The sequence below is a fragment of the Peromyscus californicus genome, unplaced genomic scaffold (assembly GCF_007827085.1).
Source record: "Peromyscus californicus insignis strain IS unplaced genomic scaffold, ASM782708v3 Scaffold_5__1_contigs__length_169319896, whole genome shotgun sequence".
Classification (NCBI taxonomy): Eukaryota; Metazoa; Chordata; class Mammalia; order Rodentia; family Cricetidae; genus Peromyscus; species Peromyscus californicus.
In genome coordinates, this window is record NW_026294573.1 from 57358891 (window position 1) to 57380167 (window position 21277).

At 39.9% G+C, this 21277-nt stretch overlaps 1 pseudogene; it reads right to left on the reverse strand.

Annotated features, from left to right (window-relative positions):
• Positions 1-386: 386 nt before the first annotated feature.
• LOC128096994 (60S ribosomal protein L8-like) lies at positions 387-20923 on the reverse strand (annotated as a pseudogene).
• Positions 20924-21277: the final 354 nt, after the last annotated feature.

Sequence of the window (21277 nt, forward strand, 5' to 3'; positions counted from 1 at the left end):
TGTTATGATTTGTGCTGCAGTAGTTTTGCTGCCACAAGTATTATTAAAAGAGCCCACCTCTCAGGCGGTGGTGGCGCACACCTTTAATCCCAGTGCTCAGGAGGCAGAGGCAGGTGGATCTCTATGAGTTTGAGGCCAGCCTGCTCTATAGAGTGAGTTCCAGGACATGCTCCAAAGATACAGAGAGAAACCTTGTCTCGAAAAACCAAAGAAGAAAAAAATAATAAAAAAAGAGTCCAACTCTCTAAGGCTAAGAAATCTTAAGGAGGAAGCTTTAACACATGAATTAAATAGTCCAAACACACTGATTCATCATCTTTTTTGTATATGCATGTGCTTCCTCCCTCCCCCCACCCAAAGGACAAACTCCATTGAGCTTTTTGGTTTTAGTTTTCTTCCTTCTGTACAGTGGTTCCAAGTACTCGCTTGGTCTAGTGGGCAGCAATGAGACCCACTTTGAGCACAGCAGGGGCATCTCTTCCCATAGTGGAGGGTTTGCCAATGTGTTGGTGGTTACTACTTCCATAGGGATGCTCTACAAAATTCATGGCCATGTCTTGTACACATGGCCAGCAGTCCCTCTTTGTTATGTGTTTGTGATATGCACTGCCAGCCTTTAAGACAGGTTTGTCAATTCTGTCCCCACCAGTCGCCACACCAATAGCTCTGTTGGCCGAGAAAATTACCTTTGATCCTGAAGGCAGCTTCAGTTGGGTCTTCTTGGTCTCTGGGTTGTTGGACCTTATTGACAACAGGATTGTGTCATCTTGCTCACGTCCCCAGATTTCTCATCCAGACAATCCGTGGTGCCCATAGACAAAATACTGTGGATATTGAGGGGAACCTTCCCATTCTGCAGTGATGAATAGTTCAGTCTGTTTCTTAAATCGGTAGGGATCATGAAAGACCACCTTTGCAGGGGTCCTGAATGATGTCCTTCTTTTACATTGCCCTTGATAAAGCAGTAAGGCTCATCGAAGTCCACTGCACATGTGCACAGACACACCTTGGTGCCTTTCCTTCCCCCTTAAATCACACAGCCCACAGCGGAAAGAGGAAGTACACTAACTTTTGAGGGCAGCTATGGTGGTTCTGTACACTGACAATAGCTTAGAGCCACAGACTGTAAGGTATCCGGTATCCTCACCCAGAATGTGGGAATCAAACCACATTTCATTCATAGATTTGACACCAACAGAATGACTTCTGTTGATACTTTGCATGTGATAGGAGTGTACTAGGGTTGGAGAGAAGGCTCAGCAAAACTGCTGCCAGGTCTGACAGCCTGAGTTTGATCCCTGGGACCCACCTGGTGGGAGGAGTGAACTGAATCCCGTAAGTTGTCCTTTGGACTTCATATGCATGCCCATACATGTGCACAGACATGGGCATTCACGATAAGTAAATTAAAAAGGCAATAAATGAAAATGATTTCCAAAAGTGTATTAGTATTATCTCAGTAGCAGACATCTTCTCAGGGAAATACTGTTAACCTACAATTGCTGCTGAGGAGGGAAATATAATTCATTCATACTATTGGCTGTTTTTTTTTTTTTCTTCCCTTAGATGGATTCAAAGGCAAATGTTTGACCAGGAAAAGGGACAGTGAGACTGTGCTGACAAAATCCCCAAGTTGTTAAAAGCATAAGGTATTCTTGCTCTTCAGTTATGCTCAGCTGAAGACAGAACATTTTCTCCTATGATGTATATGTCACTTTCCATTAATTCTGCGGGGCCTGTCCCTTTAGAAAGCAGAGTAAACAGTGTAGTGTATTGGATTAGATCTCTACCGTGAATAAATTTATTTTCTAGCAAGTGTAAAAAATGAGCAAGGCCAAAAGCCCCCAGAGCAGAAAAATGTCACAGTGATTGCTAATACATTACTGCACAGAAAAAGGGCTAATAAAACTGCTATTAGGATGTCATACCTGCTTACGACTGAATTCTCCAGAAAGTTCATTTGATATGTCTAAGCCAATTATCAAAGTCTTAGTGATAAGAGGCTGCTCGATGGGCCTGAATGTGTCAGAACAGAATGACTAAATTGTGGGAATTCATGGGCTTCTGCTTTGAATAATTAACTTGGCTCTTTGTAGAATGCATACACTTTGGAAACTAATTTTCTCTTTTCACAAAGCATTCTGCCCTTGTGTTGCCTTTGAAAAGTAAGCTGTTTAGCTGTAAGGTTATTCCCTTTTCATTATATTGGTTTGTGCTTCCTTCCCTGTCTCATGGCCCCGCCCTTCCTCTTGCTCTTTGTCTTGGTAGCATCATCTTGGCAGAGTTGCTGTGGTCCTCAAATGGGTTTGTGATATGCTGTGATGACATTTCCTCTAAGTGGAATTTAATCAAAAATTTTTTTTTTCTGCAGTGACATTATCGTGCTTTGCCTTTTCTTGCGTTTTGCTAGGACTAAAACACCAACTTTATTTTTAAAGGATGTGAAGGCATTTTTATCCCTTTCAGAGGAGCAGAAATGTTGGTTGCATAAATAATTCTGGAGATAGAAGCCAGAATGGGTCTTAGTTGATTTGTAATTTCAGAGTTATGATTTGGATCAGAATGGGTAGCTAGTCTGTGTAAACAACCAGAAAAATCAAATGACCCTTTCTGTCCCATAGGTTTCTCTGCTGAAGCAGGTCAAACAGAGTCTTTGCTTTGGAATGGGTACATGAAGTTTTCTTGTCTCTCAGCTGAGTGATGCCATTCTGTGGGTTGGTATATTGGGCAGGGGTGCGGGGGGACACTCTTGTTCTCTCTCTAGCTCCACGGTAGTTCTCACAATTGACTTCTATGTATTGCACATTGATACCATTCACTTGAGACTTCACCTACCTGATAAAATCAGGTTTTCCTCTTTGGAGGCAGTCTGGTCCACTATTCAGACAGAATCCTTGAGGTGGGAGGTGGGTGGGTGGACAAAATGGAGTAGGAAAGGGAGGAGTATGTATAGAAACTGTCAGGGAGGTGGGTGTTTGCCTTGTTACACAATGTAAGATTCGATGTTTCTTTTAGAAGGCACCTGTGTTAGACAAATACTATCAGGTAGCTGCACACCTGGAAAAACCTCCCGCAGATGAATGAGAATGAGAAAGTTATTGAAAGTGATTCAATGCAGTTTGTAGTCTCAAGCTGTATTTATGGGCTATTTATTCCTGTGCAAGAGAAAAAGTTCCTTCAACTAGGATTCTAAGGAACACGTGTAAGAATACTTGTTTTCTCCCCAGAGGAATGAATTACTTTGCATTTTGGCCCTCTCAAAGGGCTTCTAGTAAATCTTATAGGAAAGTTTAAATCTTTGATTAAAATAAATTATAAAATCAAATTTTGCATGTGACAATTTTCTTTCACATTCGTTCAGAAAAGTCTGTGATACTGGCTCAGGTCAGTCGAATTTGTGATGAGGTGAACGTGAGTCTGTGGAGATGTAGTTATTTGTAATCTGTTTCTAAATAGGAGGATATGCAAGTGTATCTGGGAAAGACATGCTAGCTACTACCACCTCTTCTTCTAGGTCTACTTCAAAATGTCCTACGTAGGGCTTGGGAAATGGCTGAGTTAGTCAAGTACTTGCCTCTCAAGTGTGAGGCCCTGAATCCAGTCCCTAGAATCCACATAAAAATGCCAGGCATTGGTCTGTGAGACAACTGGTAACAGTACTTGCTAGTCCGATAACCCTGTTTTGGTCTGAGTTTGAATCCTGGACACCATCATGGAAAAGAAGAAAAAATGACCTCCACAAGTATACTATGGCATGCATATGCCCCTTTCTCCATATACATAAATGAAGGAAATTTTTAAAATGTCAACTGTGGTGGTGTGTGCTGGGAGACAAAGGAGGTTCTCTTGGGCAGCTAATCTAGTCTAATTGATGTGCTCAAGGGCAATGAGACACCCTGTCTCCAAGGAGGTGGATGGCATTCCTTAGGATGAGGTTGGAGGCTGTCTTCCTGTCTTTACATAGATGTACATACATGTACATGCACACTGCCCACATGCACCTACATGAGCACACACATGCACATATTATGCACATAATAAAAAGTATATGCGAACTCAGTTTCATAGAAATGACTCTTTCCTCACTTTATTTCCTTTATTTACACTTTTTTACTATGGCCAGTGAATTATTAAATATACACCAAGGGAAGCAAACAAAAAGAGTCAAGAGCAAAGGCTGCTGGATTCTCAATCAATGACAACCATGAAAACATCTAGAGTGATTCTTTGGGAGGGTAAAATAAGAGCAGAGGCTTGAGAATAAAATTATTTTTTTCCCATTTAAAAATATGCTTTGGGGAGGGAGTTGGTGACGATCATAAAAAGCAAATAAATAATAAGATTTCACAACTCCAAAAATGATTAAGAATCACTGCTCTGAGAACTTAGGTTCTAAAGAAAGCATCTCACATCTGTACAAGTGTCTCTTATACATATGCTAATCAGTTCCACTGGTAATTTTAGCTTTTGGTTTGTTTTCTTCCTGTCATTATTTTACGTTCTTATTTGCTAGACTCCATATGCACATCCGTGGCAGTGGGTGGTGGTGGTGGTGCTGCACAATTGCTTACCACTCAAGTTTGGGAGAATATGGTAAGAATATGTAATAGTCCTTTGCGTGAAAATACTTTTCTTCATGAGGCAGAACTTGGTGAGCACTTTTGAATTATAAAGGTTTTGGATGAATAAAAGAAATAAAGGACTGCAGTATAGATTTATATCTCCAGTCATATTAAAACATTTAAATATGTCTGACCATAATGACCTACTGATTCCATTTCATCTCTTAATGGATTGTGTGAAAATGAAATACTTAAAGTACAGCCTTGTGGCAGATTTACAAAAATCATTTATTCTTGCTCTTTTTGCACCTGGAGATAGAGAAACACTTCTCAATTGTAGCCTCTACCCAGACTTCTTAGGCCAGGTCTAAAGCAGCTACCAGGAGCCAAGAATGGCCTGCACTGGAAATGAGGACAGCCAGTCAATTCTTCTGAGAACAGGACCATTACAATCTGCTTTGGATTTGCAAGGCCACGTGAACCCATCCACATGCAGAGTCCTGCCCTTTGTGCAACACAGACCCAGCAGTTCTGTCTGCCAAAGGTCTTCCTAAGCCTTGCCTTCCCAGGCGTGGCAGATCCACTCTTCCAGGTTTCATCATTTATTTTATTACCTCCGCTAGGCAGTCAGCATCACATTAATTCATCTGACTTGGTCTTTCCATCTTCCTGTTTCGTCCCTACTCAGTTTATTGTTTCCTATACTCCCTCAGCTTCTGCCTGAGTCTCCTGGTCCTGGTTCTCATTGGCAGAAACACCCAACAGCCAGAGAATGTGGGTGCCTGTTGATGCAGATGTTGTCAGTAAGTCTCCCAGGACACTGAGCAGGCTGGAAAGGGGAACAGAGACTCTGGAGATGGGGAAGATGTCCGGCACACACGATCTATTGTTTTTGTTCTTCTTTGTCCAATTTTGCTTTCATGAACAGAATTCTAAGCACGCTATTCTCTTTAGTTAATGTTTCTCAAAAGACCAGAGTGCTCTGGCCATAAATGGTGATTATTATCTTAAGACATTCAGTTATCTAGACCTTGTCTGTATTTTAAAAAGGAAGGTTTTATGCCTCCCCATCTGTACTCAATGACTTTCCTTCCTGAGGGTCAGCGTTAAAGCATGTGCCTAAAGTAGCTGTCTTGGGTGAAAAATCACTTTAGGGCAGTTGCTGTTGCTGTATAAGACCCTCCTAGGGTTTGATAAAGTGGAATTTACTAGGAGGAAGAGAGCATTCTCAGGGATCCTGGGAGATGAGTGTTATCACTTCTGAGAGGCGTTCCTCTCTTGCCTGAGAAATGCTGACTAGAATTGTTTTAGTTTCAAGACTTTGAATCTATATTTAGATAAATAAACTTGGCATGTAAGAGCTCTAAAATTTCATAATGTCCAGATCTGCCTTTTGATACTAAATTTTATTTTTTAAACTGTCTTAATTTGGGCTGATGAGACAACTCAGTGGGCAACAGCACTTGTGTGCAGGTCTGATGATCTGATCCCTAGAACCTATAAAAAGTAGGAGAGACTCTGTTTCAGAAACTTGTCCTTTGACCTCTATATACATGCAGTGGCATAATCATGTCCCCGTCCTCATCACACACACACAACCACACAACCACACACACACACACACACACACACACACACACACACACACAATACACAACTTTCTCTCTAATAATACTACTAATAAATTTAAAAGAAAAGTAAAAACTGTCTTAATGAACATTATTCATTTTTTTAAAGTTAGATCCTACACTTAACAAAAGCCTTACCAATTGGAATTTTCCATATGGTGGTTTGTGTTACTAAGTCCACAAAATATGCCTTATTTTGTTTATTCTGTATTTGGTAAGCCAAACATTAAGGTACTTGGGAAATGGGAAAGGCTAATACATGTCTGTTTTCACAGGTATCACAAACTAAACTAACAAATTGCATTCCTGGACTTCTTCTAGGGTTTATGGTTGCTTAAGTTATTGATGAGCTCCTTAACCCTCAGAAAGAAATTGATAATAGGAACTTTGATATTTTTTGAGTAAGGTTGTGATGGAACTGAAGAAAAACATTAAGTTTAAGTTCAGATGGTACCTTGGACTTTTCTGATGCTGCAACTGAATACCACAGTGTGAGTAATTTAAAATGAAAGTAAAGTTATTTCTTAGAGTTCTGCAACATGGAAAGGCCAAGGCCAAGGGGCAATGTCTGGTGAGAACCTTCTCACTCTTGGAAGTCCCAAAGCAGTGCTGGAAATTACATGGAGAGACAGAACAAGATTGTTACTTCCAATTTCTCTTTTTCTTTTATAAAGTCAATAATACCAATAAAGACATGACATTATAGGCTAACCTAAAAGTTTTTCTTAAAGTCACTAATATAATGTTGAGTCCCATTGTCTCAACCTCATGTAATACTGATTACCTACCAAAGGCCCTACCCTCAAGTACCATTAAGAAATGACTGAATTTAAGTGTCTAGCACACAAACTCTTGGGAGCAAACCCAAACTGTTGCATGCACATAACCAAGTCATCTAAAATACTTCCTAGAACAAATCAGAAAAATAAGAAATTACCATAAATAGTATTTTTGGAGTTTATCTTTTGTCACTTTTAGTTTAACGTATGTTGTCTTTTTAAAGTGGTTTGCTCTACTGCAGTTTCTTCCTATTTGGGAGGCATAGTCTTTTGTGAAACTGTGACTTAGCCATAGATAAAAAAACACCCCAAAACAAAAAACTATATATATTGGTTACATAGTGCTTTGCAAAACTTACCTAAAGAACAAATAAATGCCTAGGGTCATTTGGAATGCAACCTCATTATAACATAGATTGGGAAGCAGCCTTAGTATTTATAATGCATATGAATCATATTGTGTATGTTTATATATTAGAAAATGTAATTCTCACTCATGGTCTAGCTGACTACACACTGTAAAAGGTAGAATTGGGTTGAGACTTTGTGCCCTTGGCTAGGATTGGGACTCTGTACTTACTTCCCATTTTCCAAGCTGGAATTTTATCTGGCTTGAACTTGTACAGACTGCTGTCACAGTCTCTGTGAGTTCATATGTGTATCTACTTTTCTGTGTTGTTTCCTTAAGGTCAATCATCAACTCTGGCTCTTAGAATCTTTCCACTACCTCGTCTGTATAGATTGCCGAGTCTTAAGTGGAGGGGTATGATAGGGACATCCATCCCATTTAGTGCTTAGCATTCCAAAGTCTCTTATTCTTTGTATGTTGGTCAGTTGTGGTTTTCTGTGCAAATTACCATTTTACTGCAAGAAGAAGCTTCTCTGATGAAGACTGAGCAATGCACTGATCTATGGCCATAGCAATGTTTTTATGAGTAATTTTATTGCTATGTTCATTCAATAGAATCATAGTGGTAGGTTTTCCCCAGGCCCCATGACCTGTCTAGCATGTAAATAATGTGGTAGGAGAATTATTTAACATGTCTCTTAGTTTGGGTTTCTATTGCTGTGAAGAGACACCATGAACACAGCAACTGTTATAAAGGAAAAACATTAAATTGGGGCTGGCTTACAGTTTCAGAGGTTCAGTCCATTGTCATCATAGTGGTATGCAGATGAATTTCTAAATGGTCTTACTCAATATAAAACACAGAGCCGGATATAGGTGTGAAAACCTAAAAGATCAGAGAAATAGGGAAAGCCACAGCTAACCTCAGCTCATAAACTCCTCACCTTCCAAAGCGAGCTACTTCCTGTCTACCCACATCTATATGCCTTTCTGTTCTGCCATCTGATTTGCTCCCTCTGTCCAGCTACATCACTTCTTCTTCCTGCCCAGCTCTGTCACTTCCTGTCTGTCTGTACAGACTTCCAGACCTCTATGGTTAACTAGTGTTGTAATTTAAGGCGTGTGCCACCATGTCTGGCTCTGTTCCCAGTGTGGCCTTGAACTCACAGAGATTCAGAGAGATCCCTGCCTGCCAAGTGATAGATCATCAAAGGCATATGCTCCCATTGCCTGACTTCTATATAGTGGTTGGCTTTTCCCTCTGATCTCCAGGCAAGTTTTATTTTATTGGGAAACATAGTATATTGAGGGATACAATACATCACCACAGTGGTACATGGTGGCAAGCAGGCAGACATTGTGCTGGAGAAGGAGCTGAGAGTCCTACATCTTCATCCACAGGCAGCAGGAGGATAGAGTCTGTACTGAGTGTGGCTTGAGTACATATGAGATCCCAAAGCCTACCCCTATGGTGACACACTTCCTCCAACAAGGCTACATCTACTCCAACAAGGTCATATCTCCTAATAGTGCCGCTCCTTATGGGCCAAGAATTCAAACACAAGTGTCTATGGGGGCAAAACTGTTCAAATCACCACACTATGTTTAACAGAACATATAGCTGTTCAGTAAACCAAAGAAACACCACTGGATGTGACCATAAAGGTTTGGCCATTTCCTGGAAATCTTGAAAAGGCGGCTTTACTTTACTTGAAGAAAAACAGATTTGGGCTCTGGCCACTCATTTTGATTACAAATTCATCTTATTTTTTTGTTTTGTTTTGTTTTTCTTACTCCGTACATTTATGATGTAAATTGTGTGAGCGATATGTCTTGACTAGCAGTCAGGGTCACTCAGAGCTCAGTCAGGGTCACTCCGGGTTCTGTCTTGTGTCAGTCATCTGCAAAACAGGCCCAGTTGTCACCCTTTGCTGGGCAACCTTCAGGAAAAAGTTAAGTTCATAGTGTAGATTCTGTGCTCTGTTTAAAATAGATCCCAAACTTGTAAAATTACTTAGTGTCTCTCTCCTTGGGATCTTGGGAAGAGTAGCAAATTCTCAGTGCGTTTGCTTGTTCTGCTGTGTCCTACCCTACCTGCAGTCACTTCTTAACATACTTTTGCATGCTTGTTTTTTAAATATGATACTCTCAATATGTCATTAGAAACTGGATTATGTGGGCTTTGAAAAGAGTGATTTCCTCTTAGAGAGATGTATTTGTCCACATATCACTGTTCCTTAATTTCCCATATTATCTACTTGGTGACAATTAGATATGGTTATAGTGACCTGATTAAAGTTTACAACCCAAAGAAAGACTGGCGATCAGGTAAGAGTGTAACAAGGTGAGAATGGATTCATAGGTTATAGTTCCATCCACTCCAGTGTAAATCAAATGAGTGATTCCAGAGGACTTTTAAAAATTACGAACTGGAACAAGAACACAATCATCCTCTTGAGAGCTGTGCGTGGACCAGGTGACAGCACCTTGATGCAAAGGGATGCTCACAGCTGCAGCAGCAAGGCTCAGTCACCGCCCCCTGCTTTCTAACAACCTCTCCAGCACCCAGAAACTTTGGGAAGCCAGAAGCTGTTTGTTTATTTAAAGAAGCTCATTATATCAGGCTTCTGCACATATCCCTTAGCAAATCCCAGACAATCTTGCTTCAGAGCCTTACAGAATTTATTTTTCTCTTTAAGTCTGCAAACAGACCCAGTAGATCAGCTCTCCTTTTTCCTGTAGCTTGGGCGTCTATTGCCAAATCCTCACTCCATAGCTATCTACTCCAGTTTGTCCTCTGTTTAGATAACTCCCCAGGGTTTGGGAGGGTCAGACTCTCACCTTGGCTCATGACCTTCAGTTTATGTCCCCACTTGATGAGCTGCAGGGGGTTTACTCCCTGGAGCAGGTGGCAATGGCCATAAGAAACTCCCAGATGATTAATGTTTCCTCAGATGATTCTGTGGTGCGCTGCCTTTTTAGCTACTGATGAGCAAGTGATATCCACTTAGTCTGGGTTACATCTATCAATGAATGACACTGAGGCCTTTTTATTTTTTATTTTTATTTTTAATTTTTTTTGGTTTTTTGAGACAGGGTTTCTCTGTGTAGTTTTGATTCTTGTCCTGGATCTCGCTCTGTAGACCAGGCTGGCCTCGAACTCACAGAGATCCACCTGGCTCTGCCTCCCAAGTGCTGGGATTAAAGGCGTGGGCCACCACAGCCCGGCTGACACTGAGGCCTTTTAAACACATTACAAATCCTGTCTTCATTAATGTTATGACTTTGTATCTGTCTATATAATTATTTGTTTACTGTGTTTATCTTTCACTCTTAAAATCACTTGGGACTTTTAAAAAACAGAGTTTCATCCCTGGGACTTTGAATTCATTAGCCTGAGACTAGAGGTGCTTTGGGATTGCCAAAGCTCCCTGGGGAGTTCCAACTCTAAAGCTAGGTTGGGACTCATTTCTGGGGAGTGTCTATTACATTTGAGGAATGAACGCATCTTCTGCTCATTAATTTTTTCTGTACCTAACTCAGAGCCTAGTGTCCAGTTGGGACTCAATAAGTTGTTGAATTAATTAATAAGAGTTTGGAAATAAGGCAGCTTTAAGTTTTTAAGGACAGGACAATGAAAAGATGTTGAGGCCAGGCGGTGGTTCGCACGCCTTTAATCCCAGCACTCAGGAGGCAGAGGCAGGCGGATCTTTGTGAGTTCGAGGCCAGCCTGGGCTACCAAGTGAGTTCCAGGAAAGGCGCAAAGCTACACAGAGAAACCCTGTCTCGAAAAACCAAAAAAAGAAAAAAAAGATGTTGAAGGAACTGGGCTTTTTCTGCAGATGGCTCCATCAGGTTACTGTGATCCTGCTCATAATAGCTGCCAGCATGGCCTTAAGGGACCCTCAACCCCGAGACATCTGGGGATCTTCTCAGGGAGCACAGGTCTCCTAGACCCTGGGAGTTTAGAATTGCTGTCCACACAGATCCCCTTCAAGATGGATAGCCTGATGGCCACATACTTAAAACTTGGAAAAATAAATTTTAAAAATCAACAGCTCTCTCTCTCTCTCTCTCTCTCTCTCTCTCTCTCTCTCTCTCTCTCTCTCTCTCTTTTTTTTTTTTTTTTTAAAAAAAACAACTTCTAATCAGAAGGAAAAAAATTAAAGCTTAGAGATTTTGTATGAAAAACTGTTTGACTTCATTAGGTGAGTGTTAGGGGAGATGGGGGCGGGGAGAGGGAGAGAAGTGATATCTTCCATAAATGAGGAGAAAAATGCTCACACAGTAATAGACCAACAGATAATTGAAATACGAGGAAAAATGAGCAAGAAAAAAAAATTCAAGACATGCTTTATGTGATTTACCAAAGAATGGATTTTTTTTTTTTTTTTAGAAAAGGAAAAGCTGAGGTTTTATTTTCTTATGATAATACTTGGAAATGATTAAACTTGGGCAAAATACAGTGTATCTAGAAAGATCTGTCCTAAGTGGTGAATCCTGAGCAGAATGTGAATGCTGACCACCCTCCCCCCACAGTTTCCAGTTTTCCTGAGTGACCTTGGAGTTCTTTCCTTCAGTCTGGCAGCTCTTGGCTTGTCTTCATGTGGAGGTGTGAACTCAGCAGCATACTCTGGCCCTGTAGCTGGCTCTGGGGAAGAGAGGACAAGTGTGCGGACAGCTTGGGGACAGGAGGCCACTGCCAGATGCCACTTGCTGCTAAGGGTTACCAAGAACACCATTGTGCAAAGAATTTCAACACCAGACAGTGTCTCTGCCTTTTGTAGGCTGTCACTCAAGGGGAGTCTGCTCCCAGTGAGCTCTTTACCTGCTTCAGCTCCCTTGGAAAGGGAGGAAACATTTAACCAGGCAGCCCTTCTCTGACGCTGATCACAGAACAGTTTCAATAAGTGAAGCGAGAATTCTTTTGTTGTCTCCCCATTTAGTTACCCAAAGGTTAAACAGTGTCAAAAAAAAAATCCAATCCACAGGGTATTAAAAACTATGTAATAAATATTTCTGTGGAGAGAGGTTTCCATTTTTTAAAAAAATGTATGCCATTTTGATCATGTATCTTACTTGACAGAAACTGTTTAGTGGCTCTCTCTCTCTCATTTTACTGACTCTCTCTCTCTCTCTCTCTCTCTCTCTCTCTCTCTCTCTCTCTCTCTCTCTCTCTGCCATATACTGCATGCTTGTGGAGGTCAGAGGACAACTCTGAGTAGTGGGTTCTTGCCTTTCACCATTTGAAGCATGGTCTCTTATTTCCGCCCCTGCATTGGGTACTCCAGGCTGGAAGGCCTGCTCTGCGTGCCTCTGGGTGACTCTCCTGACTCTGCCTTCCAGCTCACTGCAGGAGTGTTGAGATTGCAGAATCATGTCCTCAATCGGACTCCATGTGAGTTCTAGAGGCTGAACTAAGGTGGTCAGGCTGGATGAGGAAGCACTTTAACGTGCTGGGCCAGGCCTGGCCTCTCAGTGGCCCCCTTTCATGGTGGACAAAGTCCTCAAATTTTACCAGGAATTGAAACATGGTATCAAAATGGGTATGATATGGAACTAGAAAGTAGATTGGCAACATCATTCCAGGAATTACTCTTTAGTTACTGGTGGGAAGGATGCTATTGGGAAGCCCATTCCAGTTGATAAACATTGACTTTATAACGAGACACTGTAACTAGCTAGAGGTAAGCACAGTCCATTAATTGATGTACAGATTTCTCCAATAACTAACCTTAGCCATGTCTTTGGCTTTTCTGACTTCTCATGTTAGATGGCAATTTCTAACTTTGTTGAACTTAATGCAAGTTCCTGAAGTCACTGCCGTTTCCTGTCTTCTGTCTCTGCACACACTGTTTCCCCTGCTTGGAATGTTCCCCCACTGCAGTTCTGGAATCCTCCTCATCTTCCTTTATGACGGCTCAGCTGCCTGGCTTCAACTCTGTCACTTTAGAAGCCACCACTCCTTTCTGTACTTTGTTCTTCAGGGATGCCTCAATAGAGCACCCATTACATTGCAATGTCAATCATTTATTTATATATCTAGAACTTCACTAGACTGAGCTTGTGCCTTTCCACATTCTTGTCCCCACACATGATAGGTTCTTGATGAACCACTGCAGAGGTCAAGTCTTCCCCTGCCCGGATATTTTATGTGATTGAGAACATCTTTCTCCACAACCTTCCTCAGTATTATCTTATGCAGGTTAAACAGCACTAAATATTTTAATCTTTCTCCAGTGAGCTTTTTGTCCTCTTTTTGAATCAGCTTTGTTCTGTTTTTTAAAATGTTATATTTAATTTCTCTTCATTATTTAAAAAGTAGTGGTTCATTCTGAACATGGAGCACAGTTAAGGTATAAGATGGTGAACAGAATGTTGGAAGGCTTATTAAAGAATGCAGGCCATATTCCTTCTCAGGAATTAAAAAAAAAACATTTTCTTGCAACTGGCCTGAATGCCCCTTCTAAGGAATAGCTTTCGTGGTACCAGAAGATGCCATGCAAACTTCTAAAGGAGGGAGGCATCCAACAGTCTTACCCAGACCTGATGTCTATGAACCACATCGTGGACCAGCATAGCACTACACCCCTGTGAGTGCAATAGTAAGCACACATACTTTGACGATGAACAACTTTCTAATTGGACTTAAGACCCACTCACTGGAAACCTAGCTAACTAATCAGCAATAATGAAGTCATGGTTATTGGGGGAGAATCTACCATATAGTAAACCAGCATAATCCCCATCTGCAGTTCTCCTTCTTTCCTCCGTACTCCTTTAGTCAGCAAATCTCAAGAGAGCTAACATCTGATCTTTGTTGCCACTGTTTGTGACAGTGTCTCACTATATAGCCCAAGACATCCTACCGTCTCAGTCTCCTCCATGCTGGCATTAATAGGCAATGTCACAGCTTGCTTGGAAAGTCTTTGTATTTCAGATGAAGGTGGCAATCATTTCCAAATGGTACTATAAATAGATACCTAAGGATTTAAAAAAAGCTTTTCTGGGGGCTTGAGTGGTAGGAGATTTGTAGGCTGGAAGCAGGCAGCTACAGCCCTCCTTCCATCCCTAAGCAAGCTCAGGCTAAACTGTTTTACATAGTGTGTTTGCTTAAAGAGAGAACGTTTGGCACTAAAGCTAGAAAATTCCCTTCCAGTCTGGAAATCAGTGATTTTGAATGTCAAACATAACGATAACTTGATTTCTACCATTATTTTGTGAATACCACATTAACAATTTGGGGGAATTGCATTACAAGTTGCTTTATCCAATGATGTAATAATCAAATAAAATGCCTTCTAATCCTATTTATTCAGCTTCCCTCTGTTGTTCTTAGTCTGCTTTGAGAGCACTGTCAAATTGAATTTGCCATCCTCTGTGTTTGCCAAAGTTTATTATTTCAATTTACAGCGGCAGAGCTGTTATAACCTGGTCTTTCATGTTCTCTGTTGTGTTAGCTGTGATAGTGTGCCAATCTGCACAAGAGAGTAATTATGGCAGGACCGCTTCCTTTGCCTCAGGAAAGCAAGGAACCATCTCCCTGACATCTGGAGGGATCCTGTGCTGCAGTCTCCAGGCAGAATCAAGACCAAGGGTCTTATTCACTAGTACTTTAAGAACCCTCAACAACACACTATTAAAATATTTTCCCAAAGTCACAAGTAGACTAATTTCAAGTACAGCATGTGCTATATTTGAGAAAAGATGGTTTGAAAAGAGGGAGACTGAAGAGTCTCTAAAAGCATTTTAGCTCGTTAGCCAGAGAGCATGCAGGGCAGGCTGGGTCTGTTATGATACCAGGGCATGCAGGTTCAGAGTGAGGTTTCAACAGCATCCCTGGATGTTTCAGGCAATGTCTGCAGCCTGTTCTGAGGCTAGTTCAATGTATTGTCTGCTATGTCTTGACAGACTAGGTTCAGCTTGCCCATCTATAGTCTAAAACGTTGTGCCCCAATGCCCATATGTGCCCATGTGAGGAAAGTGAACAGGGAGAAATGACCTCTTTATTAAAACAAAATATGATAGTGACAGTATCTGTTTGTTGTAAGCATTCTAACAATGCAAAACATTCATAGGAAAATTCCTCACTTCTTAGTCTTGATTCTCTGAGTTCTCTTCTTCATATATAATGCATATGTACATCTACATATGCACATACATGAAATATAGATAAAATTTTATATTTAATTGTATATTTTTGATATTTTCATGAGTACATATAGATTTGCCTCATCTTTTAAAGATAATAATCATGTTCTCAGGTGACTTTTAATTGAAATCCAGACAACTAGTCAGCAGGCAGATTTCTGTGACCCTATGTTCTCAGCCGCTTTGCTTTCTCACCATGACCTTGGGAACACATTGGTTTTTAAAGGTAGCCTCAAGAAGTTAGGAAGTCACGCTTTTTTTTTTTTTTTTTTTCACTCAGGCTCTGGCCCCTGTTGTAGAAAAGAAATGAAACAGAAATCAAGTTGGTTTTCTGTCCGGCAAATAAACCAATATTTTTAGAAACGAGGCACCTAGTGTAACTGGGATCAGTGTCCACTAGAACTCGGCAGTGGACCCTCCTTCCATAGGCCTTTTCTCCAGCCCGCTAAACTGAGCTGGGATAAGTGAGCCATCAGTGCAGCTGGCCTGGCTGATTTGTTGATACACCCGACTAGCAGGAAAGTTCTTCAACTAATTCACTTACGATAAGGGAATGGCTTCTCAAAGGCAAAGCGGGGAAAGATCTTGCGCTTCTCAGTAAGCCTGTCCAAATTGTCTGCAGACCACTTGAGGATGAAATTGAGTCTAACACTACAGCATGTATTACTAAGAGTCGACTAGCCAGTAAATATTTAAAGGGTCTAAGCTAAGCTTCTCCATCATTTACCTGCATTTTGTTTGGATGACAAGAAGTGGCAGAGTGCACTGCAAAGTAAGATTAGGTGCTTGAAATGTGTCTCTGGAGATGAAACGCGTATTTCCTGAGGCGCCCTTCATTGTGGGGAAATGGTAGGGGATAGACTTCCTGAAGGGTTTTCCACTTGGCTGCATGATTAAGTGTTCAGAGAACTATATAATTGTTAATATACTTTAAAAAACATATTCCTGTGTAAATAATTTCCTTATTTAAACTTCACAATGTATAATATTTAAGCACTTGTCAAGCAATAACTCACTGGTAGCAGAAAACTATAAAATTCTACCAGCAGGATTAAGGATGTTAAGGCTGCAGTTGACTGATGTCTGGTTTTCTTGAAGAGGGATCTTACCACTGAGGTGTAATTTGTGAAAAAGAACCACAGTTCCAGTAATTTGAACAACTGTACAGGGAACTCCACCTCTCTCTTGATTTGTTCTGTTTTGTTTTGAACTCTTTTGAAAACAAGGTATGAAGTGTGTTTAAATTCTCAGTTCATATGTGTGTGTGTGTATGTAGTATGATTCCTTTTTAAAGTAGAAGTTTAAAAATGGAAACGTATGCCTTGACTGTACTCTGTGAGATCTGTCATGGGTTTGAGCATACTGCCCAGGTATCATACAAGGCTAATGTCATTCGTGTTAACAATATCAGAAGGAAGCACTATCTATCCATCATGTGTGGGGACTAGAGTGTTGAAGGAACTTACTAGGAGATCAGTATTTGCCAACACATTTGTCGTGGGTTATAAATCCAAGCCTAATTTACAAGAGTTTAAGGCCTTTCTCCCAAGTATAAAAAGTGACCCATTAAATTTAACGAGCCTTCTTTATCGGGATTCATCTTGTAAATATGCCATGTGATTAAATGCAATGAAAGGGAGATACGGGCAGTATTTAAAATGAGTTGAGAGTGTGTGTCATAAGAGATAAGGGCTCTGGAGTTTGCAGAGAACTCTGAGACCAAGATCAACTGGATATTCAAGTGACAATAATAAAAACATCAAAATAACACTAAGAGCAGTATATTACTGTGACAGTGACTGTGATTAGGGCTCTGTGGAGGCCCATTATGGAAAGCTACTTCTCCGGCCTGGGTAAAGACCTAACATTCCAAGTTATCCAGAACTTAAAAGAGTCAATTCAGTTTGGCGAGTCATTCACCTGACTAAGGAATCACCTCCCAAGAAGGTGGTTCCACTTTAAGCCATGCTCATGAGATAGGAGGAATAATTATTCCTTTCAGAAGATAATATACTCTTCATTCCCAGAATTCCCACCCCCTAGTGCAGTCACATACAGAGCTGTAGCCATTCTGCTTTGTAAGTTTGCCTGCTTTTCTAATACTCAGAGAAGCACAACCTTTCCTTTTATTCTGTATCATTTCTAAGCATGCTTTCCTAATACTTTAGGTCTTACTCTACCTCTGAACTCCATTCTACACTGGGACTGCTTGTCTGCTATAAGGATAACTTCTATGCTGACTTAATTCAACTGACATGGCTTTCTCTCTCCTTTTCATCTTTTTCTTCCAGGTAACTGCCAACATTTACAACTTGTTGCACTGGGGTATTTCTTTTAAACTCTAATAATATTGTCCTCGGGATTTCTTCTGAGTATATTCTTAAATCCTTTTATTAATGAGACTAAAAATTCCCCAGAGGGGACCCCAATTTCCCCAGTAACTTAATTCTGGCAGGACTCATAAATTTGATATTATCATGGTGGAGAAACACTTCAAACCAATGAAATAATAGACATAGAAATATTCGTGTAGAATGGAAAAGACTCTGAAGTTATGGTAGAATACTGCACAACAGTTAAATGACTTATAATTTCATTTGAGGAAGAAGAGAAAATGTTACAGATTGAAAATTTGATTAAACCCAGACTGAGATCCTGTTTCCAGCATTAACATTAGACTCTGCTGTTTTGAAACAATCATTAAATAGATCTACCATATAAGTCAGCTATTACACTTCTGGGTAGATAACCAAAGGAAGCAAAATCTTCATACTGAAGAGATACATAGATACATGTATCTCTGCATGTTTATTGCAGTACTAGTCACAATAACTAAGATTTAGCATCAGTTTAGTTGTCCATCAACAGATAAATGGATAAATGTATACACACAATGAAGTATTATTCAACTAAAAGGAAGAAATAAATCCTGTCTTTTGTGGCAAAACGGATAAAACCATAGAGCACTACGTTAAGGGAAATAAGTCAGACACAGAAAGACAAGTATAGAACACTTTCTTTTATATATAGATGCTAGAAAATTTGGCCTAGATGCATAATGGTGATTAACAGAGGTTAGAAGGGTGTGTGACAGGAAGGAGGATTGGTGAAAGGAGGTTGAATTTAATCAGTGAATAATGTATGTATGTATGGAAATATAAATGAGATCACACTAATCTATATAATCAATGCATACTAATAAAAATTTAAAAAAGGAATGTAAGACATTTACATTTCTTCATAATGTAAAAAAATAGCTTACATTGCTAGATGGATGAGTAAATTAGAGACAGGCCATTGGCTATCGCAATCAAGAAGACACTTGGTGAGACACTGTTGGATTTGGACTATGCAGATAAATAGCCATGGAGTTTACTGATTTGTGTAAAAATGAACACTCAAATCTCTTTAATGAGCATTTTCAATGTGAACCATAGGACCTCACTCCTCATCAAAGACATATCAAAAACAGGAGATCATGTCTACTTACAAAGTGTCCTTGGTACCCAGCTATGTGAACCTTCTCTCCACATCCTCCATTACTTTCCCATTTATTTACCTCAGCATTTATCAACCTCTCCTGCCCCTTGATTTCTGTCTTGGTAGAGTTGAGTTCAGCCTCTCCCCTCTGTTGCAATAGTCTTGGGTCAAGTACAATTTCTTTTATAACACTCAATAAACATCTGTTGAATTTGAAGAATTTCAACTTTCTGTTCTGTCTTGCAGTGTTGCGGATTGACCCTAGGGCCTTGTGCGTATTAGGTAAATGCTCTATCTCTTAACTACATCCCTATACCTTCGATTTATTGTTCTCAAATATAATGTCAATTTTGAAAACAATAGAAGACTTTATGAGATATACTAATGTTGTGAGTGATATTACAAAGCAAAGCAAAGTGATCTAGCAGTTGACTGCAGGTGCTATACCCGAAAGTCAAATACAGTATAAAAAATGCAATAGCAATCTCTTAAATTTAAAATTGCTAACTTACCTTATTTAGAATAATTCAAAGTGAATTAAGTTACATAAAAATGCCAAGCAAGTTACAAATGCTCGGGAATGTGTATTAACTGGTAAGGTGTAGTCTTTGCTACATGTTATTTATTTCCTGTGCGTTCACACTGTTGAAAGTGTTCCCATGGTTGCCATTTGAGGCTGACCTACATTTCCCAGTTTGTTTTCTTTTTTCTTTCTTTTTTTTTTTTTTTTGTTAAGAAAGAAACCCATGGTAGGTGTTATAACTCCTTGGTAGAAGAGAAGAAACTAGATACCATATTACTTACACCCAGTCTTGAGATCCTTTTAGTCTTCTGGAAATCTGAAGTCACCATCTTTGATGTCATAATTAGCTAGAATGTGACATTTAACTGTCAATCTAACAAGATAAGCAAACCTCTTGCTTATCCGCTGTGTGTGTGTGTGTGCGTGTGTATGTGTGAGTGCTTGTGTGTGTGTGTGTGTGTGTGTGTGTGTGTGTGTGTGTGTGTGTGTGTGTGTGTGTGTATTAGGGGAGGATTACAGTTACATAGAATTTTACAATTGACATAGCTCATTTACATGCATCATCTGATTTAGTTCCCCAAACAAGCTTTACAAGACATGAAACAGCTTGATTAAATGATTTAACAAAAGTTATCTGGCTGGTGAGTGACAGAGTAGAAACTAGAATGCAATTTTAATTTCATCTAGTTAAAAAAAAACACAGTGAGCTTATTATGGATAGTGCTATATTAGATCTTGGAGACAGATTGTGAACAAAGAAGGGAACAGACAGCAAACAAAAATATGTTTATAACAGTTGTGATAAGTGCAATGCAGGAAAAGTAAAGATTGAAGTGAGAATTTACAGGCAAGCTATAACCTTGCTTGTGTGTGAGGTTTGGATAGAAAAGCTGGCCCAAAGATGGGACTTTTTATCTTCCCAGATCATCTCCTGGATCCTTTATGAGTTCAGTTCTACTGGACTTCACACTCTGTCAGAAAATCCTAACAATATATGAGAAAATGAGAATCAAAATGAGAGGATAGTATGCTTTCAATCAAGCTAAATATATTTGAAGTTTTACCCTTTTCATAGCTTTAAAGTATCATTTCTTTAAAAAATGTATTTAAGTAATTAAAAAAATTATAACACATCATTTCTCCCTTTATACCTCTCTCCAACTCCTCCCATGAAGCCCCTCTTATTCTTGTTCTCTCAAATTCATGACCTCTTTTTTCATTACTTGTTGTTTCAAACATTTGTACACACACACACACACACACACACACACACACACACACACACACACTTACATGTTCCTAAATATATAAATAGAACCTGATTAGTCCTTATAATGTTACCTTATCTGATCTTGGGAATGACCACTTGGTATTGGTGAGCAATTGAAGGGCTCTTCCTTGGGAATGACGACGACGATCTCTCCCACTCTCAGAATTCCTTGTTTGCCCATAGTTCTTTTTCTAGGGTTGAGGATTCATGAGCTGTCCCTCTTCCATGTTAGCGTGTCCATTAGTGTTATCATTGTTCAGGTTTTGTGTAGGCAGCCATGTTAATAAGACTTCATGGTGGAACCTCTCTGATATTTTTAGGAGACAGTCTCACAGCAAATCTGTTCCTCTGGATCTTAGACTCTTTCTGCTACCTCTTCTGCAATGATTCCCCAAGCCTTAGATGCATGATTTGTGTTATACTTGTGTCCAGTTGGGACTGGGCACTACCCAATCTCCTGTTATCTGCAGTTTGATAGATTGTGGTTTTCTGTAATAGTCTTTGTTACAAAGAGAAGTTCCCTTAATGAGGGTGG